This window comes from Anomalospiza imberbis, chromosome 5 (assembly GCF_031753505.1).
Source record: "Anomalospiza imberbis isolate Cuckoo-Finch-1a 21T00152 chromosome 5, ASM3175350v1, whole genome shotgun sequence".
Classification (NCBI taxonomy): Eukaryota; Metazoa; Chordata; class Aves; order Passeriformes; family Viduidae; genus Anomalospiza; species Anomalospiza imberbis.
In genome coordinates, this window is record NC_089685.1 from 27,584,986 (window position 1) to 27,605,637 (window position 20,652).

General features: G+C 40.2%; 1 protein-coding gene and 1 long non-coding RNA gene across 11 annotated transcripts in view; one reads left to right on the top strand and one right to left on the bottom strand.

Annotated features, from left to right (window-relative positions):
- Window positions 1–7,704: 7,704 nt before the first annotated feature.
- On the bottom strand, window positions 7,705–11,488 carry LOC137473901 (uncharacterized). The gene is made up of 2 exons (XR_010999051.1): window positions 8,147–11,488; window positions 7,705–8,107 (listed from the first exon to the last, which is right to left on the bottom strand). It is a non-coding gene; the product is annotated as an uncharacterized lncRNA (long non-coding RNA).
- A 4,336-nt stretch (window positions 11,489–15,824) lies between these two features.
- NRCAM (neuronal cell adhesion molecule) overlaps window positions 15,825–20,652 on the top strand; it is a 145,751-nt gene continuing 140,923 nt past the window's right edge. For 4 of the 10 annotated variants that reach the window (XM_068190013.1, XM_068190014.1, XM_068190016.1 and 1 more), the window contains exon 1: window positions 15,829–15,871. The gene's annotated coding sequence lies outside the window, so the exon portion shown is untranslated. Of the gene's footprint in view, window positions 15,872–20,652 lie in introns of all 10 variants that reach the window. The other 6 variants (XM_068189990.1, XM_068189991.1, XM_068189993.1 and 3 more) reach the window with 3 other exon arrangements.

Consider the following 20,652-nt stretch of genomic DNA (forward strand, 5'->3'; position numbering starts at 1 on the left):
ACTAAATTAGGAAACAGAATTTTAAATTAAAGGGGTTTATTGATAAGGAGCAGGGGAGCTAGCACTGGGTCAAATATAAGCAGCTTTTAACTGATCAGTGTGATGAACTGAAGAACATGATAATTCTCTTCGGAGATGAATCTAGGAGGGATCATGAGCATTTTGAACAATATTATTTCAGTGCAGCATGGATTTGAGAAAAGACGAGAATAGACTAGAGTGAAAAAAGTGCCTCTGAATAAAAATGTTAACAATGGGAAAAGGAATACTTTACTGCAGAACATCACGTTAAAGGAATCCTGCTTTGAAAAAGTACCCTTGGGAATGCTGTGGGGCTATCCAGTTAAAAAACTGAAATTGACTCAGCAGTCACATCTACTAAAATAACTGTATCACTGCACCAGAGAATTCCCCAGCCAGGAAAATGTGAGCAAACCTGAGAAAAATTACATGAGTGTGAGTTTTGAATCTAGAATAAGCAATCACAAGAAGACAGTAAGTAGATAAGCATTCTAGGTAACTTGTGCATTCAGAGACAAGTACAAGGTTTGTCTGATCAGATGAGTGTTACCATTTGAAAATGTGCCTGTATCCTGGAAATAAAATCAGGGACTTTATTGGTGTCCCTGCCTGCAGCAATGGGGATGATCTTAAAGATGATCTTTAAGGTCTCTTCTAACCCAAGCCTTTCTATGGTTCTGTGATGAGTTTAGGCTTTAATTGAGAAGGTGAAAATGTCAAATTTCCAAAATTGACGAATTGGCTTTGCTCTGATTTTGAAAGGATGAAAGAAAGAGTCCAGACTAGGAAATTAAAAGGAATAGGCATAAAATAATCTTCCTTTATGCAAAGGCAGAAAGAGAAAAGCCACTTAGGTTTTCTTAGATGCCCTCTTAGGTTACCTCTAAGTTTCTAATTATCTGTGCAGAAGGAGATGTTAATTGAAGGAGCTTTCATTACCAAAGGAAAGAAAATAAAACTTTTAAGTTGAAGTATGATCACTTTAATATACTTCCTGTCAGTGTCCGTTCCAGCAGTGAAATGAAGATACTGATTCTATTGCACAAGCTGCAGGCAGCCACAGTTGACTATAATTATAGTTTTGGTCAGTGCTATTAGGGAAAGATATTCAGACTAAAACAGATGCCAAGAAGGGCTGCCAAGGGAAGGAGAGTGTGGTTTGTTTCATCCAACAAAACAGGGCTAGAAGGAGGGAACCTGCTGCTGTTTAAAAATACTTCCAAGAAGGAAAAGATAGGCTAAGGGACAACACTTACATAATACCAAAAGTCCTCAAATGTGAAAAGTAAATTTAACCAGAGAGTAAAAGGTGCTAAACCCCTGAGGAGCAGTGTTACAGAATGGCTACACAGTATTGGAAGAGCAAAATAAACTAATTTAATGTAAATTTTAGAAATCGACCTGAATGGGGTTCTGTAATGCATTGTGCCTACCATTATCCATGGCCAACTGAATCCCTTTAACCTCTGCGGCAGGTGAGAACTTGCTGACTCCTCATGTACAGCAGAATCCATAGGCTTGTGGAAATGTCTAACAGCTTCTTCTCTTTAGTTCTAATAGATAATTAGATCCATTACTTCTATTTCATTTCTTTCACTTTTCTTGCTGAGCTCGTAAAGGGAGCTGATACAGGTTGAAGTAATGCAACACACATGACAGGTGAAAGAAAAATCTGGTATGTACTTACTAGTGGTCACATTAATTTTTCATCAGAGAGTAAAATACTTATATTCTGCTGGGTCAACAAACAGTGCTGGTTTTCTTCCATTACAAGATTGTTCTCAGAATGACAGGGATTAAATACAAACATAATCTGTTGCAGAGGAGGGTGTATTAAGGCTTCCTCTTTCAGCTTAAGGACTGCACCCCAGGCCAGCTGTGATACAAACCCATAGACTTTTGCATTCGACTACATAAGGCAAGACAGAAAACCCAATTGTTTGGGTTTTTTCACACTGTTGCTTAAACAGTGAGTCAGATTTTCAGACCTTGCAGAACTGTTCTGTTTGAAAGACAGTTTGCTGCTAGAAGTAAGATATATTCTTGGTGCAATCATATTCATTTATGAAGAAAAATAAGGATGCCAAATGCTTCTTCCTCAAACTCTGCAGGAACAAGATGAGTAAGCTCTTTCCTTGCTCCAGCTGCACATCACTGGGGTGTAAACTCAAGGAGGTGCTTCCCCCCAGTTCCCCTGCTCGCTGCTCAGCCTCCTCATTCCCATACCTGCAGTTGTGTCTGCTTTTGGTATGTGCCCATTAATTCCAGTGTGCCACCTGGTCCAATACTCTGCTGATGGCCTTCACTGTTTGCAGATACTCATAATTATTTAAATTGTTCTTTCTTCAAGATTTAACAAGAACAGTTCTATTATTTCTTTTAATAAAGTTGGCAGCTTTCAGTAAGGGGGAGCCATTATCAATTTTCAATATACTGTAAAAATTAAGCACTGAAATCCTGTATTACTTATATCCCTGGTAATGCATGTTTAATTTATGGAAACAGTTCAATTTTGCTTTTTATTTATGATTTCATTTTATTTATTGTTTTCTCATATCAATATCATTAACAGCTATTTCCTCATATAGTTGCAATAGCATAAAAAGTACACAGGAGCATCATGATATCTTTACCTTTCAGGAAGAAACTGTAATATAACATTTTTATTTAAAACCACAGAAACAAACTGGAAAGAATGAATATCTTTGAACTGCAGTGCTGAGTTCAGCAAAGTTATGCTGTTAGCATTTAAAAGTTCTTTTTTTCTTTTTAAAGACCTTGGAAACTGGAAAGGGGACAGATTTTTGTTCTTACACCATTATTTTCTAATTGAATGATGTAATAATCATCACACTAATACCACAGGGAAATGGTTTTCTAGGATGTCTCAAAATTTGGATAGCAAATCCCAAAAAGTAACTCCTTAAAAATCTGGCATGTCTCCCAGGCGTCATTTCAACAAAAGGTGCTGTTCCATGCTTCCTCACTGGCTGCTCTGTGGAAACCAGAAGTATGGTCCTGTGATTTTGTATACCTCATTTGAATGTATTTTCAGGCAAGAGAGTCAAAAAGTCAGAAAACTTGTAACAATGGGACAACAGGACCTATATTGCCAAGAAAAAAGAAGCAGAAATGTTGGAGAGTTTACAAGTTGAGTAGGGAATATCTATATTGTCCTACAAGGAAGGGTAGGTATTTCAGGTACTGTTTAATATGAGGAGTCAAAGGGCAAAATCATTGACACTGCTAAATCTGACTTCGGAGCATTTCTTTATGGAATCTACTAAGACATAAGTATGCCATAACTTCCAAACTTGAGCACTGTGTCCATTCCAAGCAGGTCTAAACAATCTGGTTATGAATACATTAGGAAAGACAATAATATTTCTATAGCAGAATAAGTTTTAAATAATTTGCACTAGATATGTCAGAAATCATTGGGAAGAGCTGCAAATTAGTAAGGAAAGCTTAGATGAAATTGTCAGGAAGCAAATGTGCTCTGTTTATTGCATGGGACAGCTGTCTATTGCATGGGTTCATATATACATATACATATACATATACATATACATATACATATACATAAATTGTTGTGTATATTTGAGATAGTAAAGAAAAAGGACAAAATACTTCCAGCATGATGTTGTTCCTGTATATTTTATGCATGGTCTGTAGAGTGCATCTACTTCAGATAGAGAGAAATGGAAAGCTTTTCCTCATCCATTTTGCAGGGCTTAGTATAGTGCAGCCTCTTTTCAAACCAATACATTTACAGTAGGTGCATCATAATTTCACTTAAAAGAAACACTTAAAAAAGAGATTGGTTTCCTGAACTGCATATGTCCAGCATGTGTTAGATCATGACTGAGGGATTCCTGCTGTCTTTTTTCAGTATGAGATGGTCACTGGTGTGAGGTGCTGTCCCTGTGGCATGCCCAGAAAGCAGCATCATAACCACGCAGTTTGTTATGGGAGCTGTCATCCAATAACCATGCAGTTTGTCATGCAAGCTGCATGGGAGCTTGGTTATCCTGCAAATGGCCCTGCTGGCACGGGACACTGCAGCTGCTGGACATGGGCAGCAAGTGGGCATTCAACGGATACTCCCCTTTCACACTGGAGTTGGAGACACTTCATATTAGTGGTCTTTCTGACCAGTCAGGCCTTTAAAAAGTCAAAGCACACAGAACAAGATAATTCTCTTTCTATCTGGGGATAATGAGGAAGAAGACTTAGTTCATTATTACCATCGAGGACACAATGCCTTTGCTTTTCTCCCTCACAATAGCTCCTTGTAAAGAAGAAGCTCTTGCAGCCAGGCCTCAGAAAACAATACACCATGGTCACAATAGTTCACAGTCAGCTCAAAGTCACTAAAAGCACTGGAAAGGACAAGTTCTCAGGTCCCCAGAATACTTGAAATGTCTGGTTTCCAGTTGGGCTTAGAATGCCAAACCCTGAAGGCATTGTGAGAGACTAACAGTGTCAAGAGGTCCCTCTGCAGAAGGTTTCAATGGTAAGTTCCCCATTGCAAAAGCATTTCAGAGGTGTGGAGTCTCCAGAAGAAATAAAATCCGTCTGACAGCAAGTACCTTGTTCTAGTAACCTTTGCTATGGAAAGCATCCCTGACAGACCTGCTATCAAGTGCCCAGCTGACATAAAGGGATGTTTGTGAAATAGGCAGCTATTCTTAGCAAGGAGATGGTGCCAAGCCTTCTCCTTTCTGCCTGGGACAGTTCCTCAAAAGAAGACTCCCATGCCAGCCTTCTGTCCCAAAGAAATCTACTGTACAGAGACAACATAGTTTCCAAGCCAGATTCAGCCCTGGGCTGAGGGGTGTTAGATCAGGTTCTCAGATGTGTGTGGAAAGGAGTGTGTTTCCTGAACAACCCAAAGGATCAGCATAGGTCCTGCTCTGCTAACCCTACAAACCACTTGTATTAATTTCCTTGTAACCATGGGGTGACATGGGGATAGGCAGGCTGCTACTCCAAATTTATTTCTCTATTGTGTGAAAGGGCACTTTGCTGGTGGTGTTGGTGAAACCTAATTGGTCCCAATATGAGCCTGTGCTGCCATGCTTTTTCAGAGAAGGGCTATCTGTGACTCTATGAAAGCAAACCTCATTCAGGGGGCATGGAATATGTGCTGGCAGCCTCAAATCACTGCAGAGCACAAGGAGGTGTTCTCACCAGAACTGTGGAAGTCATGTTCCTTGAGAAACATGGATCCTCCGGACAGCAGCTGAGTCTTTCTCCAGAGCCTGAAGGATGAGGGATGCAGCCAGAGGCATTCTAAGGGAAGATAATGAAGGAATATGAAACTGCACAAAGCAGAGCCAAAGCCTGTTTAAAGCAGCAAAGAAAACTTCTAATTAGGTGCTCAGAAGTATGTACTTTTTTATGACAGTTTCTGGACAGCTTTTCTCCCAAGTTACCTAAAAAGAAATGAGAATAAAGAGCTTCTTTAGAAGGTAAGTCACCTTTTCAGACTGTATTTGTAAAAACAAACACACTGAAGCTCATAAACCCTTTCTCCACAACAGTAAACAACAGATTAGAAAATTATTGAATACAGTTAATTTTCTAATCTGACGCAGACATGCTCAAATAGCTTTATAGAGATACAGCACTGCAGCCTTCTTTTTGCTTAAATTATACAATAACTGCTACAGCTAACCTTAATTTTAGCATTAACCTCTGGTCTGCAATCACTGCTGTGAAGGTCAACAAATCAGACCACAGAAGGCTCAATGTCGGTGTTTTACACCTTCATCCAGGTGTATGTGCTAGAGCTGTGCTCTCATCTCTAAGCATATGTCTTTATTGTTACTAAAACAAGATATCATGGTAGATGGTGGCAAGTAGTCAGCTGTGCACTCAACTGCATCTACCCTTTCTCATCGCAGTGAAGATGTCTAGGATTTAAAGTTTCACACAGACAAGCCATCTTGCCTTATTGTCTTCTTGCTTTCAAGGTTTAGAACAATAGCTGTTGTGAATCCAGGTCTGGGTTTACTCCCCTAGAGACAAATAGTATGATAGCATTTCTGTAGGAGTTCTGACACCTGAGTACTGTTTCAAGATGTTCCCTTTTTCTTTCCCAAAATAGATCAACTTTTTTCTATGTCATTGTTCCCCAGTCTGAAGAACTCCTATTTTTTAGCTCTGCCCTGGAAGAAGAACTTGTCTGACCTCTGACACCCTTCTACTTCTAATGCTGTTGTGTAAAGTACTGTCTTTAAAGATCACATGCCTAATTTTGAAATCCAATGCTGACGTTATAAACAATTGTAAATGGTTTATAAAACAACCTCTGTGCTCATCTTTTCCTCTATTTATTTATGGAAAAGAGTGGACTTGCCTAAGATAGCTCTTTTCATGTTAATTCTTGAATTTCTGCTGTAGAACATAAAATTACAAAAGTGTTACAGAAAAACAAGCAATAGTTCACAATGTCAGTATTACAGCATTTCTAAACCTTTGAGCAGAGCACAAATGTTTCTTAGAACAACAGATGATACAAGAAATGAGAAAATCATTACTACATAGCTACAGTGACAGAAGATCATACATAGATGGTGCCAAGGGACTGATTTTTATGGTAGAAGGTTCCTCCCTAATCATGATAATAAAAAATAACTTCAGAATGTAAGTGAAGTTTAGCAGAAAAAACCAAAGTTTGATGTCAAAGGTAATATATATATCATGTTTTTGAAGAGAAATCAAGATGACAGATGAATTTATTTGGTTTGAAGGCACAGAATGAAACAGTAAGCCACAAATTCATCTGTGTATTGATTACAGATACTCATCTATAAAATGCAAATTACTATTGAATGCGCTAAATGAAATAAATTATTATTTAACATACTTAAATATGTGAGGAAACTCAGACTTAAAGCTGTTTCTGTGATCCATGGTAGTGAAAAATAGTGAGCATGTGCATGCACACATACAGAAAAAAAAACGGAATGTGTCCACACCCAGTTAGAAGTTCCCTGTAAAGAATACAGGTATTTTCTTGATGCCATTTTTATTCCCTGTAAAGAATACAGGTATTTTCTTGACGCCATTTTAGGGACTGTATTAGATGATTTAAAAATCACAGAATCAGATCCTAAGGCTGGTTGACCCACGTTGCTGAGGGCATCAGACTCTGCCAGCTACATGCATGAAAGCCAGTGCCAGCCTACAGACCACCTTGTGCATCACCAGTTGGGACTTTCAGCACCAAGGAGCAACAAATCTGCAATGTTTTACATTTTTAGGCTTGCTTCCACTCTGCCTTTATTATTAAAGTAATCAGAGAATCATGGACTATCCCGAGGTAGAAAGGCTCCAGGAGAATCATTAAGTTTAACTCTGGGCCCTGCAGAGGACAGCCCCAAGAGTCACACCATGTGCCTGAGAGTGCTGTCCAAACTCTTCTTGAGCTCTGTCAGGGATTGGTGCTGTGACCACTTCCCTGGGGAACCTGTCCCAGTGCCCAGCCACCCTCTGGCTGAGAAACCTTTTCCTCATATCCAGTCTAAGCCTTCATGCCATTCTCTTGGGTTCTATGGCTGATCACCAGAGAGAAGAGATTAGCACATGTCTCTCCTCTTCCCCACATGATGAAGCAGTAGGCTGCTATGAGGCCTCCCCTATTCCCCTCTAGACTGTCTCCCATCTCTGTGGCCCTTCTTTGATGCTCTTTAACAACCTAATAAATTTCTTATATTGTGGTGCCCAAAAGTGCTCACAGTGGCTGAGCTGAGGGTGCACCACCACAGAACAGAGTGGGACAATCCCCTCCCTCAACTATTTGGCAATGAAAATAAAGAAAAAAAATCAGTTGGTATTAGCTTGAGTAAACTAGGAAAATCCTTTCTCATCCCTCTTGGTGAATGATGGATTATCACACAGTCTGTGCTCTGTCACTTCAGCCATCTGATTTGAGACCGTATAGCTTGTAACTACACTAATTTGCTTCTGAAAGTTTTCAAAAAACTCAAAGGAACTCCTGAGCTGAGGAAACTGCTGGAGTCCTGTCAGCAGCCAGCATCACAGAAAGCAGGGAAGCAGGTTCTGGCACTGGAAAATTCTTTAAATAATAATTCTTTATCATTTAAAGTGGTGATACTAAGTGATAATTCTTGAAATGTGAGCCCTGCCTGAGCACTTTGGAAGGAGCAAGGGTATTTACAGAATGAAAGACTGACAATCTTAGAACACAAATTGGAAAAGGGGCTCACTTGCAGTAAGTGAACGCCAGGGATCATACATCGTAATTATAGGGTGCTGTGTATTTGAGTGACACACAGCACAGAAATGGAAGATGCCCAAACTTTGTTATAATTGCTGTATGTGACAATAGCTCTTCCGGTAAAGTGTAAATAGTGAGACAGAGAAGAGTAAATTCCAGTGTTCTTAGAAACGGTGTAACTTTCCTGTAGTTTGTGAAAGGAAATGATATGCTCTTGCCAGAAAAGAATGGAAAAATAAGAAAGCTCAGGGACTATGTGGCAAAGGGCAGAGGGTTAGGGGGGATCAAGCAGAAGAGGACATAATGAAGCATTTGGTGCTGTACTGAGGAGTGCTATGCCAGTAAACCATGAATTGGAAATGATTAACCAAAATACAAAAACACAAGCAGAAGCCCATCTGCTAGAGACAGAATAGTAAAAGTAAATAGATATATTTGCTGTTTATGTATCAGTGCGATTTGCTGTTAGGAATGAGGGGATAAAAGAAAGGTATTCCTTCTGTTTATGTTGATGCTCCCACTACACATGAAACAGGACTTTTTCAAATTTGTTGCACCTCAAGTTAACCTCAAAAGCATGTGAAAATTATCTCTAGCAGTATGCTACCTGACAGCATTTGGAAAATCTCAGTATTTTAAAATCTTTAAGTTCCCTTATTTTGTTAAATGTGTGCAATTACATTTCTTGTGAGGCACAAATGCATCAGGTTTAATTAATTTCTTATGTTCCCTAATTACCATTTTCAGCAATATTTCTTCTGAGTAATTTAAAGTATTTGATTCATCTGAAGCAGATTTCTTGAACCCTTCTAAATTCCCACTTCATACCTAGAGGTGCATACAACTAGAATATTCCCATGGGATCTCAGCTTCTCTTCCTGGTTTCAAAAGAACTACTGGTTGGCTGTTCCAGTGATCATCAATCACATCTTCAAAACACCATTTTGTGCCTGAACTATGACAGATCCTAGGAATTATTAACTAATCTCAGTGTCATTTAAAGCTGAGAATACTCGCACACCACACAACTACTCACTGTAACTGAAGGGATGGGCTGCATAAGGATTGCTTTTCCACCTACCCTGGGTGTTTTGCCAGTATGAATTTTACATGTTCTGAGTCAGAAATCAGGGGTTTTCTGTGGTATTTTGAACAACCATATATAAAACCATGAAGAGTGAAAGCTTTTATTAGAAATAATGCTAGTTTTTTGGACCTTCAAAAATACATTTTTATTCTGATATGGTGACCAATACAAGAAAATCTTGGAAATATGTTTGATTATGCAGAAAAAAATAAAGCTGATTGTTCACTGTTGTCTGCTTCAGAAAGCTACAAGGACCATGACCTGACATCTCTCTGCTGTAAAGTCAGTCAATTTATCCAGAGATTTTCTCACTGCTAAAGAAATTCAAACATAAGCCATTAGGGCAATGGTGTGTTTGTAATTTAAAACTAATTTCATCCTCAGAAGGTACAGCAGACTTAAAGAAAAGGTGTATCCTAAACAAACAGACTAAAGCCCTTTGGGTATTTTTGTAGTTCAAGACTAAAGGATAACTTCAAAAGGACTTAATTGATAGAATTTTTCACAAAGTTTTCCCTCTCCATGTTCTTAGTTTCCCAGGCAAAACCTTACCTTTTTTCTAAGGCTTATTCTTGTGATCAAAATTTATATTCATGTATTGGAAAAAGGAGCAGCCCTTACTTTTTCCCAAGCTTTGCTCTTTTTCTCTGTTACAATAAAAGACTTCAGTACAAGCTCAGTTTTTGTGAGTGTGTGTGAAAATCATTAAGTTCATTCACATTATGGGTATGCACAATAAAGAAATTAATTAATACTTGGTGGATAGGAATAAAGTTTCACTAAAGCAAGAGTTATAGCTCTAATAGCTATTATTAGGCACTTCCAGAATCTTGGCATTTCTTCCTAGATCATTTCCATAATGGAAAAAACTCCACTGAAGACAAAGTCTCTTAACATGTGAGACACTTTCCTGAAGGATAAAACAGGGTAAATCAAGCTTGACTTTAGGCTCCTGCTTTTGAAAATGGAGCTACTTAGTATTCAACACTTTAGAAGTCCTTTGGACAAATTGCCTGGTGTCTGTAGACTTTTGATCTTTGTAGAGTAGTTTTTCAAGAACCTTGAACCTTGAGTTATGCTTCTGAGAGATTTTTAACTGTCTCAGCCAAGTTCTTCTAATGGAAAAATGTGACATCTAATTATACATAAAAAAGGTGCTTGGTGTTTGCAGACAGTTTAATCCTACTGCATGTGAAGGACTTCCTTTATTTACATATCAAATAAAACACTGGTCCTGTTGAAAACAATATCAAGTTTCCATTGACTTTAGCCACTTCACCATGTTGAACACAGCTGTCAAAAACAGATGTAGTTTCTGTAATATGAAAGAAAATTTGTATTAAATACAAATATTATAATCCTTTCTCTCTCAAGTTTCTGAAAAGTTGCAATGATCCTTTTTATCTCTTGAAATCACCTCTTGAGCAAGGACAAAAGTACTGTTTTCTGCACATGATGGTATCTGTGAATGTTTTTGAAAGTTCATCTCTCCATTTTACCTGAAAATTTTGATCTCTTAAGCATTCTCAGAGCACATCCACCTGATCAATTAAACTTGACACAAAAACAAGCTGATGGTACTGTCTTCCTGCAATTAGAATTGTTCAGGGTGTTTGACATATGCTTAACTCTTTTTTTCCCAGCCTTTGCTAACTAGCAGCTAAGAAATCGATTATTCCTAAAAAAATGGTGTTTTCATCTCTCCTTCTGAAGGTATTTCACCTTCCATGGAATTATTAAATACTCATAGGCACAAGAGAGAATGTTCTAATCATTAGTCATGTTACAATCTAGACACTCAACCTACTGGGGACAACCAAGGCACTTAAAAATCAAACACAGCAACAATAACAAAGAAGACAGCAAAAAAAAAAAAAAAGCAGAGAAATATGTGCAGACATAGGGTTAAAACTCAAGTTTCCCCCTAAACAGTCAAATATATCAATTGCACTTTTCTTGCTTGTGTGAGATGTTTTTTATGCGTGTAATCTTACTTTCTCTCAGTGTTTAACTATCCTGTAAGGGTGGATTGAAAACTGTGTCTTCATCCTCAGATGTTTTGTAAAGTTTGTGCCCTGAGAAGTTGATGCTCATTAAGCAAAAGAAACAACTTAGCCCAGAGTTGCTGCTTTCTTTATCAGCACTCTAATGATCAAGCTAATGGAAGATAGGCTGGTGACGGCAGGGACAGTTTCTCCTTCCACCTTCTTCTCAAAGAACAGGATCACGTCCTTTCATTTTTCATTCAAGCATCTAATTCCTGAAGGAAGTTTTTGCCCTGTGAATCCCTGGCAGTATTTGCCACCAGCTTTATATCATATCATAAGTCCTAAATAGCCATGATTCAAACCATGGCATTTCCATGTGGCTGTCTCCAACTGGCTCTTGACTTAGCCTGCTAGCCTTCTTGGCTTCCAAGAGAGCTCCAATTTCTTGTAAGTGAAACCTAGGTGATAGCTTATGAATCATAGAAGTACCTAACTCTAGTCACAAATTGTCTTTTGAGAGAATAGCTCTGAAACCTTAAATTATTTTTCAGTTGTAGATAGCACATCACAACACTTCCGTGCAATGTCTTTCCTGTACAATCCTCTTGCTACCCTAGTTCTCAACATATTTTAGATCAAAACACATCCTCTGCCTGGTGCTCTGTGAAAGCTGATTTGTTACTGTTACCAAAAAGTGCAGTTTTTAACATTAGACATTATCACTTAAGCTTTTGATCTTGTCTTTGGTCTCTTTTCTGCTTAGAAATATTCTCATTATATGCTGCTGTAGTAAATAAATACTAGCTTCTGAAGACTAGCAGTCCAGCAGTTAAGTGCATTTACTTTACTACTGTGGTATCAAAAAAAAAAAACCTTCAAAAGAAATATGAAGTGCCCATAGATAAACTAGATTAAAATTCTTCTCAAAAGTTGTTCAGTGTTTGATTGGGCACCCCCAAAATCTACTAAATATGATTAGTCTAAATTTTATTGACTTTCAATACATTCAGTGGAGTATATCTCACTCTTTTACTTTGTACAAAGTACTTTGCAGGCTACACCGTGCTCCATTCACTATTGTACGATCTCAAAACAAGGGGAACAGTGGGACAGTGGGATAACTCATGTTAAAATCACATGGATGGCATTCAGCTGAGTACATGCAGACTCTTACAATGTAGACATTTACAGCTGAATGAGACACCCGCTGGTCCTGTTACAGTCAACGGAGAGAAACAGGCATTTCTAGGATGCAACTTGGCTTATTCTAATGTAGACACCTAAAATAGGCTAGATGAATCATACGCCAGAAGTGCCTATTTCTGGTTCTCTTCATACTCACTGGAGAAAGTGACTAGCTCAGATGCAGACATTCACATAGTAGACATCTAAAGTTAGGTGAGATGAGCAACCAAAGATGTCTTTCTACATCCCTTTTAAATGCCTACTTTAGGAAAAATATGTCAAAGAATTATTTTCAGCTAACACTAGCCTGTGGCAGCAGCTCTCTGTCCACAGAGAGAAACACAACTTTCCCAGGCATTGTCCTGGGGAAGGCTGTGAGAAGATCAGAGAAAAGAATGAGAAACAATTCTTACCTTAACTTGCTACACCTGGTATTGTGAACATGTGGAATGTATTATAGAGATTTGTTTACCAAAGGGTGGTTTCTTAATTAGCCAATAGTGATAGTGTTTAAATTTGGAGGACCAATTAGGTCCACCTGCATCAAACTAGGGTATCAAAGCATGAGTTTCGTAATAAAGATTATTTATCAGCCTTCTGTAAAAACATGGAGTCCATGTAACTTATCACCCAGCCGGGGGCCCCTTAAAATGACACTAGCCTTTACCAAAGTATCATTTCTCTGAGTATTTTATTTGTAACCTCTTCCTAAAAACACTTTTCAAGAACCAGATCACAACTGATACCCATCACAGACAAGTTTTTGATTTTTTTCCTCTGTCACAATACTGCAATCATGAATCAATTTTGTGTGTCAAATAAATGTGTTGTGTACCTGATCAGCGCTTCCCTAAACAAAGAGTACAAAAACTCCTACAGATCAATATAGAAAAAAGCAATAGATGATAGCTAATTAAACCAAGGTTTGTAATAAAGGAAAATGGAGCATAAGACTGTGCTGGGAACTGCCCATCCATGGATATAATTACAGCAGACAAAGTGAGAAGAAAGGCTACAAAAGTAATATGATGACTACAGAAAAGACGCAAGGCAACAGAGAACTCTGAAAGCTAATATTCCTTCAGCCACAAAACTTCTGCTTATCATAATGGCTGTTGTTGTCTATGCCACCAAGCTCACCTGCTTCTTTTTGCTTGGTGCCACATTCCTACTGTCAGTATGGGTAGTAGTCATCCAGACTAGCAGAAGCCATCACCAGTAGCTCCTAGCTGTATAAACCTTTGAATTTGCTTGTTTACTAATAATTTTGCCACAATTTGGAAAGATCTACTTTGTGCTATTGAATGTGTGTATCTGTTATGTAATGTAATATTAAAAATATATAGATTTAAAATTCTCAAGGGAATCACAATGGTGTAATCATATGAGGTGCAACACTTAAGCTTCATCAGTAGAGCTGTTTATTATATCAATATAGAGTTGTTTTTTACACCCTCCCTGCAACAGTAAAATCTCTTCATTTACATAGGTCTTGTGGTTGAATTTCCACCCAGTTGTTTGCCACAGCCCACTGGTTTGTGCCTGTAAAGTATTGTGTGCTGGCCATCCAAATACTAACCAGATCTTTGATCCTACATTTCAAGGAAGGTAAACTTTCAACTCAAGTCTTTCCCAAGGTTTGGCTCACCATGTTGCCCATGGAATCCATCAGGGATGCAAACAAACAGATAATTTCTCAGACAGCTTTCTCTCTGCATTTTATACCTATATTTTCACAAAGCCAGGATGGCTACATGATCTCCTGATGGAAGACAATATTGTGGAAAAAGTCAGGCAATATCCTAGCATTTTAAGGCCATCTCTGCATACACTGATGCACATTTACTTAGACTGCAGTGTTTTTGTAGATAAATAAATCAACTGGAAACATGGGAGTTATACAGCAAAAAAGAAAATGTTAGCAAACAAAGAACATCGGAACACATCTCTATATAAAATGTTTTTTTCTTCACATTCATCTAATCTTCTTTGCATATCCTGGTCTCAAACATTAATATCCTGTCCTCAGATATGCAGGAGTTTGAATATCTCCAAAGTCTGAAGCAGTAATGTCTGACTTACTGTTTAAACCTTCAGTATTTATATTCATGTGCTATATCATTTGCAGAATCTGTTATTCATCTCAAGTGTTGTTTTCAGAAGGTCAGATGTTCAGATTTAACTTGCCAGAGTCGTAATGTGGTTTCTGCAGAGATGCAGGGTAAGGGCCATTTGCTCATCTCAGGCATTGCGTTTTGCACTATTAAGTTATCACCGTAGAGTTCACCTTGAGTGCTGCTCCCTGAAGTGTATAATGGTTAACCACTACAGAAGTTACCAACTTGCAATGCACAAAAGGCTATTGCTACAGCGGCTGATCTAAAGGCAAATTCAAAGCAGCAGTTAATCACATTTACTATGTTAAAGGTATAGTTGGATTAATTTTGAGCAATACTAAGAACAGCCCATGGAAATCTCAAAATTACATTAAAATAATTTCTGATGTCTTGCATTAAATGAGCTGACGTGAAAGGGAAGGAGAGCTCTGTGAGAGGTCTGCTCAGCAGAAAGGTTTACTTGGAATAAGCCCTGTTCCCGACTCTTCTCCAAATGGTGTCACGCAAAGCTTCCCTTTCAGTGATCGCATCCAAGCGACCGCCTTCCTGAACTTGTGAACTGTAAATGTAACGAGTTCAACAGGACAATTCTCGAGTGTAAAATAATATCCTTGTCTCCAGTTTGGGAACTCGCTGAAACCATCTATTTCGAGGGGCGCTGCCGGGCTAAAATAATGAGGCTATTTTAAACACCGCCCTTGCCGGGGGGGCATCTCCGGGGGTGCCGCTCGGCTGTCCCCGGCCGGGGGAGGGCACGGGCGGGGCCCGGGGGCCTGCCGGGAGGCTCAGGGCCGGGCCTGTCCGGGAGCCCCTGAGGGGTGGTACAATGGCGATTCCACCCCGGTTTTAACCGAGGTGGCTGAGGCAGGGAGCGAAACACGGAGGGAGGGAGGGAGGGAGGAAGGGATGCCCAGGATGGACACGCCCCGCGCCCCCTCAGGTGCGAGGGACCCGCGCCCCGCCCCGGCCCCGCCCCGGCCCCCGCGCCGCGCGCGCGCCCACCCGGCGCGACTCGCGCAGACGCGCGCGCCCTCCCCGCCCCCCCGCGGGAGCGCGCCTTCCTCGCGGCGCGGCGGGGGCGGGGGCGGCGGCGAGGGGAGGGGATAGCGCGGGAGCGCGCCCGCCGCGGCTCTTCTCGCCGGGCTGCCGGGCGGGCGGCAGCAGGAGGAAGAGCGCGAGTACCTCCTTGACTCTCTTCTCCCCGGCAGAGGGGCCGCACCTTCCCGTGAGTACCGATCTGGCCGTCTCTGTCGCCGCGCATCACGCTGAGAGAGCTGCCGCGCCCGCCGTCGCGCTGGTGTCACATCCCGCCCGTGTCACATCCATCCCCCCGCACCGCCGGTGTGACATCCATCCCCCGCGCACCGCCGGTGTCACATCCCCCGCACCGCCGGTGTCACATCCCCCGCACCGCCGGTGTCACATCCCCCGCACCGCCGGTGTCACATCCCCCGCACCGCCGCCTCGATGGCGAGGAGCCGCCCGTCTTCCGAGGGGGCGGGCGAGGAGGCACCCGCTGAGCCCGGCCGGTGCCGCGGCGGCCGCTGCGGGGCTTTGTTGCGGCGGCGGCCGGTGGCACCTCCCGGGCCGGGCGGGTAGGGGCCGGGCGGGCCGGGCGGAGACGCTCCGCGGCCGCGACGCGCCCACATCCCCGGGCGGGCTCGGTCGCCATTTCGTGCGCTGCCCGGCGGGGGCGAGGGCCGGGCGTGTGCGGGGGAAGGAGCTGTCGGTGCTGAACTGCCGCGGTCCGCGTTTCGGCTCTTGCGCCTTTATTTATGAGCCGTACTTTTCTTTTTTCTTTCCCCGCTCCTCACAGTTGCGATTTTATTTAGGTATAAAATAGCTACAGTGTGTCTGAATTGTGGGCTTTTCGTGTTTTCCCTATTTTGGCTTCTTGAACGCGATTAATGCAGAATATCGTGGTGAAGTCAGTGCAGCAAGTGCACTTGTCTCTTTGGGTATAAACTAATGATTAACCAAACCTTCAGCTGTCGCTGAGGTCTTCAGTATAGATCTCTTAGTTTTGAAGTCTGAAATGTGTTTAAACCAAGGCTTCAGAGTCTAAGTGTAAACAGTACCTGATTAATAATGGCAAGTTGTTTAAATATCTAAGATCATAGTGTGCTTCAGCCCAGTCAATACGGCTGTTTCATATTGACAAGTACTCTGTGAAAAGAATGCTATTGCTTAGCTCTCTGTGTAATTGGATAAAACAATGGAAAATGTGATATATAGCTGTGCAGTGAAACCTATAGATCATGACATGATGTTCTTTTATCCATAAAGGTCCAGCTTTTGTGTGTTTATTCAAAACAATCTCCTACTGAGTGAAAAAGCCAGTATTAAACACCTGGGTTTCTTTTTTCTAATGTTCCCTGTCTTCGTGCATTTCTTTCTCTGTCTGATTTTGATTCTTAATTAAGTATATTGTGGAAAAGGTAGATGAAACCTGAAAACTTTATTGTATCTAATAGGTGCACTATTAATAATTTCAACATCTTCCATAATTAAATGTAATAAATGTGATAATTTATGGGTAGTAGTTATATGGGTCTCTGCATAAAACAGGTCCCTGTACAACATCAGCAAGCATCTGGACTGTCTTCTGAGTTTGAGAGCAGCTTTTATGCCAAGAGGCCGGTCTTGCTGCTGTTCTTTGGCAAAAGATATTGGCTGGAAAGAGAAGGGTAGTTTAGTGTTACATAGCTCAAAGGACCTAGAAATCAGAAAACTGACTTACAGGTGCAACATCTTTATATATATTTCTCTAATGTGTTTGATGTTATCATTTGTGTGAATACACCTCAGGCATTTGTTTAGTTTTGAATAGAAATTGCAATGCAAGTGACCAGAGCTCCTAATGAGTGTTATGCTGACGTCTGTGAAAGTTACTTATTTGAATTTCAAAGTACTTTGAAATTCTCTTGTGTATCTAAAATTAGCTGTCAGACTATATCAGTGTAGAACTGGGAAAGTGTTACATTCTGAGAATATTGAATGTAAAGAAGCAAACCCAGAAAGCTGCTTGGTGGTGACAACTTGGGATCCATTGAATGAATTCATATTCTGGGTTGTGCAAAGGCACTGTGGCTAAGGGCAAACTGTACAGTTGTGTGACCACATCGGATGGTGGAGTAGTATATACCCACTGGTGCTAAGGATGGAGCTAAAACCTTCTTCACAACTCACAGATAAATCCACAACTAATCTTACTCATATTAATATCTTAGTTCTGTCATTAGCATTACTGGCCACAGTAGAATTATTCAAAAGTAATAATGTTCAAGGTGAATGAGATCACTAGATTCTGAGTCTTAGATACTGTTCCTCATCTTCTTGAAGAAAGTGTATTATTTATCACACATACCACAGCTTGCTTGACAAAAAAGGGCTGTAATAGGAAAATTGGGCTATTTTAAATGGTTTTTATTTTAAGAAAATGAAATAAATCCAGTGATGCATACTAATACCTCCTGCTAGCTTGTTGCACTGTGTTGTTTCTCTTTGGTGCTCAAAAAGGTGACAGCGGAAGCTTCAGTAACCAAGTTAAGAGTTTCTTGGGGTTAATGAGATGTCTCTCTAATTGTCAGAATTTATGATTTTGAGGATTCTGATTTCAAGTCAGGTAATGCATATTGCCCATTCTTTCTGCTTTAGCAAAATGACTCACCATGGTATCTGAACATAAAAGATATTGAATACACTAAGGGTTTGTCATTTTTTAAAATAGATTATTGTGCAGCTCAAATAGCTCAATCAGCCTAAAAATTAAATCTGTTTTGCCTGCACCTGTGAAATTGCTGTTATTCTGTAGTTTTATCAATCTGTCTCAAATCCCCTTGAATTGTGATTACTATACTTCCATTGTAGTTTAGTAAAATTGTGCTCTTTGGTTTTCACTGGACTTGTTCATTTCTTCACATTTTATGAACAGAGTTGGAAAAATGGGAAGTCATACAGAGGAAAGTATATCTTGGTAATGAAAGCTGAGGGAATAATGTAGGAGGTATTGTGTTGGGCAAAATGCAATGAATTTGATTTTGCCTTCCTGAGTGGGATGATCGTATTTAAAAAAATCTGTTAATACTTTCTCTGCAGTGATAATTTGTTGCATTTTAAATTGGTAAGTGTGTGTATTGCCTATTCAGTTTAGTATTAAGGACATTGCAACTTCTGCATTTATGGATACTGTCTCATAAATGGAATATTAAGGGAATTTGTAAAGAGTTAATCTCTAATAATAAGCCTAACATGATGCACCACAAGTTTTGTCCTGCAGTTTGTTAACCAGGAAAGGATAGTTGCAGGCTAGCTGTCTTGCTTTCTTCTGAGCTACTGGAGGCTGGCTGAGCTTTCAGTTATTTACCTCAATAGAAAACTGAAAGGGAAAAAGTGAACAAAGGAGGTCTGTTTTGCCTGTCCCACTTGCTGGGCTGTTGTCTTTGCCCTTTTCAGTGAAGGAGGGGGTAGAGCTGGGTCAGAGTCGAAGAACACTGAAAAGGAATTCAAGTCTTATATTGAAATGTGAATGATAGCTTAGTTTGAGCACCGAACACGTTTTTGGAATTGAATTTTTTCTGTCTGCGGGAGCTTTACTGACAGATGGTGATGGACTGGCATATAGACTGCTAGAAGGTACATCTAGATATGTGTTCAGACCCTGCTTAGACACTCAGTAAACAAGTGCATATCTGATGAGACTTTTAATACTGTAGATACTGATGCTAGACACTGTGTGACACACTAGACATTTGATTGTGTGAATTAAGGGCAGACCCCTGCAGCTGGCATACATTCAGGCTTACTTGTCTAGCCTAATTGCATTGCAAATACTCCTCTGGATTGATCTTTAGTTTCTCCCTTCTAGTAGATGTTGAATAAGTACAGAAATGTTCATCTGGATCTTCTAACTGTTGTTAAGAAGCTTTCAATTTTTTTTTGGTTTGCTGTATGAATTGGGATGTATCTTAGCATTCATTTTGTGAATACACTGTTTTCCTACACTGTTTTGGTTTTGAAATGGCTCAATTCATAATGTGGTTACAGCTTTCCCCTTGTTAACTTTTTAGTATGGAAGCATAACAGCTTGAATTATAAAATGTTTCTGTAAGAGCTCACAGTACCCCCATTCTCCTTTAAGCAACTAAACTTTATATAAAAAAGCAGCATTTGATGCAGAGCATTTCAGATGCATAAAAATAGCCAAGAGAGGAAAAAAAGGCTAGTTCAAGTTATGAGAACGTGATAACTTTAAAAAGCAGCCTCATTAGAAAGGAACTAGCTGTCTAAATTGTGAGTTGCATCAGACAGAATTGGTACAGATGTCGTCTCTCTAAATTCTGTAAATACTCATGTAACACTGTTGAATTTGGATGTATCCTAATGGGAATTGAGTTGTCCTTAACACTTTGTCTGCATCACTAGGTATACATGACTTTTAATTTCCTTGGGTTTAAAGTATGTAATTGTTACTGTTCAACAGCTTGTTTGAGGGAAAAAAAAATTGATCGGGGTTGCATGAGTTAGTTTTTGGCCACTAATGAGGTTTTTCTGGACAGCCAACCAAAATATTGACATAGCATTTTCCTTTAGACTATTACCTAAGTGAGGACATGACAGTGTTTATACACAAGTGCAGATTGTCTTTTTCTGATCTGTGCCTCTGACTTCAAACTTTCTTTACTCTGTGTTTTCAGTGCTGCTGTGTTTGTCCAGCATGATTCTGAGGGTTCATGTAAAGGACTGCCTTTACAATGTCAGAACACTGCAGGGGTCTGTATGGGTCTGTGTGTTTGCAAAGGTGGTGTGTAATCAGTGAGGGCAGAAGTCAGCCTTTCAGTACCAGATCTGGAGTCAGGAAACAGTTCTGATGGTGGAGAACAATTCCATGGAGTTAACTGACCAGAGCACAGGTGCTGGCCAAGGGAAGGCTTCCCACTGAGTATTCTAGCATGGCCAGGGTAGTGGAAATCAACAAAATTCAAAAGAAGAGGAAAAACAAATCTT